Source organism: Panthera leo, chromosome B4 (assembly GCF_018350215.1).
Source record: "Panthera leo isolate Ple1 chromosome B4, P.leo_Ple1_pat1.1, whole genome shotgun sequence".
In the NCBI taxonomy this organism is placed as follows: domain Eukaryota; kingdom Metazoa; phylum Chordata; class Mammalia; order Carnivora; family Felidae; genus Panthera; species Panthera leo.
This window is the reverse complement of record NC_056685.1, coordinates 130,949,818-130,957,834: the sequence shown is the minus strand read 5'-3', so window position 1 is coordinate 130,957,834 and position 8,017 is coordinate 130,949,818. Positions and strand designations below refer to the sequence as shown.

Sequence of the window (8,017 nt, the reverse complement as noted above, 5' to 3'; positions counted from 1 at the left end):
CTTCCTCCCTCCCTCCTTTCCTTCCTTCCTTCCTTCCCTTCCCTTTCCTTCCTTCCTTCCTCCTCCCTTCCTCCCTCCCTCCTTTCCTTCCTTCCTTCCCTTCCCTTTCCTTCCTTCCTTCCTTCCTTCCTCCCTTCCTCCCTCCCTCCCTCCCTCCTTTCCTTCCTTCTTCCTTCTGTCTTCCTTCCTTCCTTCCTTCCTTCCTTCCCCTTTCTTTCTTTTCCAGAGATGAACATCTATTAGATGCTGGGTGTATACATCAGCTCTCATATTTAACTTACGCAAAAATCTATATAATGGGTATTATTAGTGATTTGCAAAGGGAGAGGTTCAGTAGGAACCCTGGTCTGTCAGCCTCCCACACCTGTCCCATCTTCAAAATGTCCGATCCTGACAGAACACAGGGTTTCTGCAAGCCAGGTGTCCCCCGAGCTGCCCCTGTTGGAGTGTTTGGTTCCGGGAAGTCTCTGGAAGCCGGAAAAGGCAAAAACCAGATCCTCCCCTCAGGGCCTCCAGAAGGAACACACACCCGCTGACACCTTGACTTTAAGCCCAGTGAGACCCATTCTGGACTTATTAAACATTAAACAACACTTTTTTTCAACGTTTATTTATTTTTGAGAGACCGAGAGAGACAAAGCATGAGCTGGGGAGGGGCAGAGAGAGAGAGAGAGGAAGACACAGAATCTGAGGGAGGCTCCAGGTTCCATGCTGTCAGCACAGAGCCCCATTCGGTGCTCGATCTCACGAACCGTGAGATCATGACCTGAGTCGAAATCAGGACTCGGATGCTTAACCGACTGAGCCACCCAGGCGCCCCTGGACTTCCGACCTCCAGAACTGCGGGGCAACAAGTTGTGTTGCTTTAAGCCACCAAGCTGGGGACACTTGTTACGGCAGCCCCAGGAGACTAATACACCACCGTATTGGTTGGGCATTTGGGTTGTTTCCAGGTTCTGGTTTCTCGCTTTCCAGACCGGGTTGTTGTGACTCTTCTCCAGCAGGTGTCCTGGTGCAAAGAGGAAGGAGTTGGCAAAAAGCGTAGCTGCAGCTTTTCCAGTGGTTCCAACTGCTTCTCACAGGCTGCAGTGTGGGTGATGGGTGAGGCAAGGGCAGAACGGAGGGGGGGTGGGCCATCTCAGTTGTGCGGGTACTGAACTAAAGAGGCAGCCCTGGAAGTGGAAAGAAGGAGCAGACGTGAGAAATAGTTAAGAGAACAAGCCCACAGGGCTTGCTAAAGGGTTTGTTGTTGGGGGTGAGGGAGGAACCAGAAAGACTCCCAGGTTCCTGGAGCGGAATCGAGGATGGGGTGGGTCCCAAGATGGTCGTGGCCGGGGATTCTGACACCAGGATCCTTGCTTGGCCGGCCTTCCCCTTTCCTGCCCTAACAGACAGCTCTCCCGGTCCCTCCTCATGCGGTGGAAGCTGACCTCTCGCCCACTGCTCCCCTGGTGGGAACACATTTGCAATCCCCTGTGGACTGAGATCAAAGGATGGAGAGAAAGACAAACACTCCTGAGATGCAGGAATAAAAATGCAGGGGACAGCTTCACAGTCAAACTTGAACGAACTTCCTAAGATTTAATACAACGGGAGGCATCACCAAGGAAAAGACGAAGGCTTTTGACTTTACGGAGATGGCTTAATCTACTTCACGGACGCTATCCTTTGGAGGGCTCTGCGTCTCTTACACAGGTGAGGAGGCTGCATGAGGAGACGTGGGAAATGTCTCTGGAAGGCTGCTTGAGAAAAGCAAGCTAAGAAAAAATGTGTGTGGGCGATCTCATTTTTACAAAATAGGGAAATCAGAGAGCTCCTATATGTGTTGGGTATAAAATAATAGTTCACACTTATTGAGCAGTTACTACGTGCTGGGGGCTGCGCCAAGTGCTCTGTCCATAGTCCTGATGTATTACCTCTTCTATTATTGTCCTTTAACAGATGGGGAAGGAACTTGCCTAAAGGGGTCTGGCCCCATGCTCTTCACTAACCGTCAAAGCTGACCCTCCCTTAATCTGGGAATGAAGCAGGCACACTTGTAGCTGGCCTGGGAGCCCCGGGAGGAGCGAGCTCGGGTGCCCAAGTTCTCCCTTGTGCCGGTCAGTGGGTCAGATTAGCTGCCGTCTGAATTGGGAGAGTCCTGACCGAGGTCAGCCGGCAACGAGGACACCTATGCCCCCAGAGAGGGAATTCACTCTGTGGGAAAAGGGGTGTGGCCAGGTGACCCAAGTCCAAGGCATTTCACAATACCTCACGGTGGGTGGGGGTGGGGGGCAGACTCCATGTGCGTCTGGGGCTGGAAGCCATGCTGGACCCACCCAATTCTGGAGTCATTCCCACTTCAGGGAGCGAGGACTAAGCTCCTGGTATAAACGAGAGGGCTGTAACCTCGGGGCTCAGGGGCAGGCAGGACGGGGCATTGTGGAAGTGAGACCGGCCTCCTCTGGACTGCGTGATCCCCTGGGATTATCAGACTGTTCTGGAAGAAACCTCAAGAGGGAGACACTGGGCTTCTTACCAGTAAATGCGCGCCGGTGCCTGCGAGATCGGTTAAAGAGACAACCGCACAGCACTGTGGCCAGGGTCCGAGCTGGGGGGGGGGGGGGGGGGCCATGGATGTGTGCGCACTTACCCCCAAAGTATTCCTGCCCGTTTTCTCTGACAAGCCGACCTGCGTCATGATGGGCTCTGAGTTTTTACTTTGTACAGCTCTATTCTTTTAAGTTTTTATTTAAAATTGTTCTATATTGTTTTCAATTTGGTGAACAACACGCATGCATTTTGCAATGAAAACAGAGCCTTCAGGGATGGGCTAAATGGGCAAGGGGCATTACGGAAGACGCTTGTTGGGGTGAGCGCTGGGTGCCATACATAGGGGATTAATCACTGGAATCTGCTCCTGAAATCATTATTGCACAATATGCCAACTAACTTGAATGCCAATTAAAAAACAAATAAAGTGAGGGGCGCCTGGGTGGCTCAGTGGGTTCAGCGTCCGACTTCGGCTCAGGTCACGATCTCGCGGTCTGTGAGTTCGAGCCCCGCGTCGGGCTCCGTGCTGACAGCTCGGGACCTGGAGCCCGCTTCGGATTCTGTGTCTCCCTCTCTCTCTGCCCCTCCCCTGCTCACGCTCAGTCTCTCAAGGGTAAAGATTAAATAAATAAATAAATAAAAATTTTTTAAAAAGGCATAACCGAGGTTAATAGCGGCCTGTGACGACAGCACAAATTTACAAACCGCACAAAATAATTTTGGTGTCCTATGATTATTTTCTAAAAGAAATACTACTACTTTTTATATATTTTATTTTATTTTTTTAAACACGTATTTATTTTCGGAAGACAGAGAGAGACAGAGCACGGGCAGGGGAGGGGCAGAGAGAGAGGGAGACACAGAATCCGAAGCAGGCTCCGTCCAGGTTCCGAGCCATCGGCACAGAGCCCGATGCGGGGCCTGAACTCACGAGCTGTGAGATTAGGACCTGAGCCCAGGTCGGGCGCTTAACCGGCTGAGCCCCCTGGGCGCCCCAATAATACTACTTTTTAAATGTGAGACTTTGACAAAAAAAAAAAAAGAGAGAGAGAGAGAGACTTCATAATGTCCAAAAACATACACATGATGAAAAGACAAAACATAATATGGAAAAGAAACCCCCAGAGTAAATATGATGAACGGTAAATATCTGTCGCGTAGGGAATAGTGGTTACAAATCCTTAAGAGAAAAATGGTACCCGCCCCCCCTCCCCCACCGCCCCGCCCCGGCAGCAGGAGAAAAGACACGAACAAATCATTGATAGACAAGTAAATACCAGCAGCTCTTTGATCCCGCTGGGTGGGCACTTGTACCCCACAGAAATATCACCTTTGTCACCTTTGGGGTTACCTGAGACTTTTAGAAATGACGACAGTCCCGGAGCCGGGCGGGCACCCCTCCCCCAGGTCACAGGCACCCGACGTTAAGTCGACACGCCTGGATAACGGCTTCCCCTAGGAGCCAGGAGCCTTAGACCGTTCAAACTCAGCCTGGATCCAATCATGAGAAAAGTACTGGACAGACCCAAACCGAGGGACGTTTTCCAAGATGACAGGCCTCGACCCTCCAAACACGTTAAGTCATGAGAGTCGGCAAAAGGCAGGAGGCGTGTTCCAGGTGAAAGGAGACAAAAGAAACTCCCCAACTAAACGCAACGCCTGATCCTTGATTGGAGCTCAGATTCTATTTTCATTTTTTTATACTATTTTATTTCTTATTTGATGTTTATTTATTTGGGGGAGACAGAGCGGGGGGAGGGGCAGAGAGCGAGAGGGAGGCACAGAATCCGAAGCAGGTTCCCGGCGCTGAGCACGTCAGCACGGAGCCCGACGCGGGGCTCGAACTCACAGACCGCGAGATCGTGCCCTGAGCCGAAGTCGGACGCTTAACCGACGGAGCCCCCCAGGCGCCCCTGTTGTACGATTCTTGCAGCTCATCTATAGGTTTGAAAATGTACAGAGTAAGTTGGAGGACAAGTTTGCAAGGCCGAACGCGGCACCAAAGCCTGTTTTCGGCTCCACACCCCGAGGGAGAGAGGCAGGGTGCCAGCCGAACGCCATCCCCACCCGCCCTTGCTCTTCCCAGTCCTGAGAACCCCACCCCTTGGCACCTCCAGGCCGGAGACCCCTTGCAGGCTCATGCCATGGGCTGTCCCCCCCGACCCGGGCCCCCACTCCAGAACCCCTGAGCCAGCCCTCGTCCCACATCAATCTCAGGATGAGGCCAAACCCAACCTTGTCCCGAGCTCGGCGGTCGCGCCTGGCTTCTATTAAGGACAGTGAGTCTCAGCTCTGCCTGTGGGCTTTGCCTGCGTCTCCCGCTTAGCCCTGCTCTGGGACCTCTTCCTTTCTGGACTCACCCACCCATCTTCCCTCGTGCTCAGGGTTTGGGTCTTTTCCAGCCATGGGCAAGCACTGGCCGGACAGGACAGTCACAGCCAGGAAGTTCACGGGAGGCCCTGGGGGTGGGGGTCTCCCAGAAGAGGCCCCGGAGCGCGCTGTCCTAAGCCTGGGGCCCTGCTTCTGTCACCCGGCGGACGGGTCCTGCCGTTGAAGCCCAGGGCACATGGATGGATCGTTCGCGTTTCTTTTCTTTTTGTTATTTGTTTTCAAAAACACCCAATGTCAGCACCAGCTTCCTAACCTCAGGACATGTGCTCTGCCTCTCACAGCGGGCAGCTGGGCTTGACCTTGGGACCCCTCACGCGAGCAAGAGCCCATCTGGAGGAGGAGATAAGGAGGGGTCCCTGGGTGGGGGGACTAGGGCATTTGAAAGTAACACACAAAACAAGCCCGGAGATTCCAGGACAAGTTGGCAAAAGGGTCACGGTCCCTCCCCCCTGAGAGGCCTAAACCAGCTACCTCCCAACGCTCCAGTGTCCTCCAGGCAGCCCGCTTCCTGGCTGCCCAGAGGAAGGAGCCATGACCTCCCTTAGCCCCAGCTTTTGGCAACGAAAGGCAAAGACTCCTCGAATCCAAGATTTCCAAATAATCAAATTAGGGAAGCCGAGAATTCTATACTCACTGTATGAGAGTTCTAAAATGTAAAATATTGGAGTCGCGATCTCTCACGGCGTAGAAAGTAGTCGCGCCTGGGTGGCTCAGTGGCTTAAGCGTCCGACTGCGGCTCAGGCCGTGATCTCACGGTTCATGAGTTCGAGCCCCGCGTCGGGCTCTGTGCTGACAGCTCAGGGCCCGGGCCTGCTTCGGATTCTGTGTCTCCCCGTCTCTCTGCCCCTCCCCTGCTCGCGCTCTGTCTCTCCAAAATAAACATTGAAAAGATAAATCAATAAAATGAACACGGTAGAAGGCAGTTCGGGTGGATGAAGCACCCAAATCTGCTGTGTGACCCAAAGTCGTTTTCTAACCCTCTCTGGGCCTGTGGGTTCTCTCCTCGAAACTCAGGGGACCTCATCCACCCACAAGAAATCCACAAAGTCTAGCATAGTGGTGAGTCCCAAGCACCAGAGATCCATGTTGTCTGCGTTTAAATCCCAGCCTCACCACTTACAGGTATGAGGCTCTTGGCAAACTGACCCTTCCGTGCCTCAGTTTCTTTTCTTGTAAACTGGGGAGAATCATGGCGCTTGCCTGAGAGAGTTTCCATGAAGACTAAATATATACATACGTGTATACAGATATGTGTATGCAATAGGTATATAATGAACGATATATATCACGTGATACATCAAATGATGTATATCATGTATATATCACTTAGAAGAGTGCCTGACATGTGATCAGTGCAGTTTATTTTTTTTTTTATTTTTTATTTTTTTTAACATTTATTTATTTTTGAGACAGAGAGAGAGCACGAACGGGGGAGGGTCACAGAGAGAGGGAGACGCAGAATCTGAAACAGGCTCCAGGCTCTGAGCTGTCAGCACAGAGCCCGACGCGGGGCTCGAACCCACGGACAGTGAGATCATGACCTGAGCCGAAGTCGGATGCTTAACCGACCGAGCCACCCAGGCGCCCCTGATCAGTGCGGTTTAAATGTCACCACTTGTCCTCATTGTTGGTATTTCAGACACCCGGACAGAAATGATGTGTTTACCCACAAGAAGGCTGTAGAGACTCATAAGCGTGCTGAGTGTCTTTCCTTTTGGCTAAGATGTACGTCAATTCAGTGTGGGAGCTGTGGATTTTCTCCCGCTCCTCCAAAGCTCTGACTGGCAGTTCCATATGGCTTTGCTTAATTTTTTTTTAATGTAGGAATTTCTTATTTCTGAACGTAGTTGGAGAGATCACAACTTTTTAAAAAAATTTTTTTGATGTCTATTTATTATTGAGAGACAGAGAGAGACAGAGCATAAGCAGGGGAGGGGCAGAGAGAGGGACAGAATGGGAAGCAGGCTCCAGGCTCCGAGCCGTCAGCACAGGGCCCAACGCGGGGCTCGAACTCACGAACCGCGAGATCACGACCTGAGCCGAAGTCGGACGTTTAACCGACTGACCCAGGAGCTCCTAGAATTCGGGGTTTTTAAAATAACCTATGTGTAGTGCGAGCCTATGAAGAGTATGTACATTTTCCACGAAAAGAACTACATAAGAATGGATAGCTATGTGTGTCCATAGGATCATAGAACAAACTGACAAGATAGTCGACAAAGTAATGAAGTTGAGCTCTAGGTGGTAGATTTATGACGATCCTTTTTTCTCTTTAGCTCATTTGCTCATTCTCGCTTTCAAAAATTCACGTAACTCACTTGTATGGTAAATAACGGTATTTTTTTTTTTTTTTTTTTTTCAGTAGGCTCCATGCCCGGCATGGAAACCAAAGCGGGCTTTGAACTCATGACCCTGAGATCGAGACCTGAGCTGAGATCGAGGATCGGATGCTCAACCGACTGAGCCACCCAGGCGCCCCCAAACAGGTTGGATTTTAAAGAGCATGCCTTTCACCATCACCTGGTCCTTCTCACTCTTCCGCTGAGCTCTGGGCAGCGGGAGTTACTGCCGGCCCCTCTCTGCACAGGCAGTACGGGCCAGGGTGCCACTAGAGTCCTTCCTTCTTTGGGTACAGGTGATGTGTCCCCAGCCCGACAAAGGCTTCCCGAAATGCTCTCTGCCTCTTAGACAGCTGAGTGAGCAAATACTGATAATGGTGGAGCCAACACCCTGGGCCCCCTCGGAGCACGGTGACACAGCCTCTCGGCCCAGGCCCACCTGAAGCGGAGACTGCCTCTCCCAGCTTCTTTCCGGCTGGAGTGACCCCGTGACCAGGTTCTGGCCAAAGGAATATAAGTGGAAGTTTTGTGCTAGAACTTCCCCGAGAGAAAGCTGGCTTAGGCCCTTCGTCCCTTCTTCGCTTCACTTCTCCTACCTGCTGGCTGGGGTGCAGATGTGTTGGCTGGCACTAGGGCAGCCATCTTGGGCCATGAGGTGCATTTGTGAATGGAGGCTGTGCATGATGGAGCCTGGGTCCTAGATCTAACTATGTAAACAGTGGATCCCAGACGCTGTGGCTCAGCCTGGGATCCCT

At 51.9% G+C, this 8,017-nt stretch overlaps 1 long non-coding RNA gene across 1 annotated transcript; it reads left to right on the top strand.

Annotated features, from left to right (window-relative positions):
* The first annotated feature begins 1,008 nt into the window (after window positions 1–1,008).
* On the top strand, window positions 1,009–7,319 carry LOC122223741. Its single transcript, XR_006204449.1, has 3 exons — window positions 1,009–1,090; window positions 1,392–1,695; window positions 7,286–7,319. It is a non-coding gene; the product is annotated as an uncharacterized LOC122223741 (long non-coding RNA).
* Window positions 7,320–8,017: the final 698 nt, after the last annotated feature.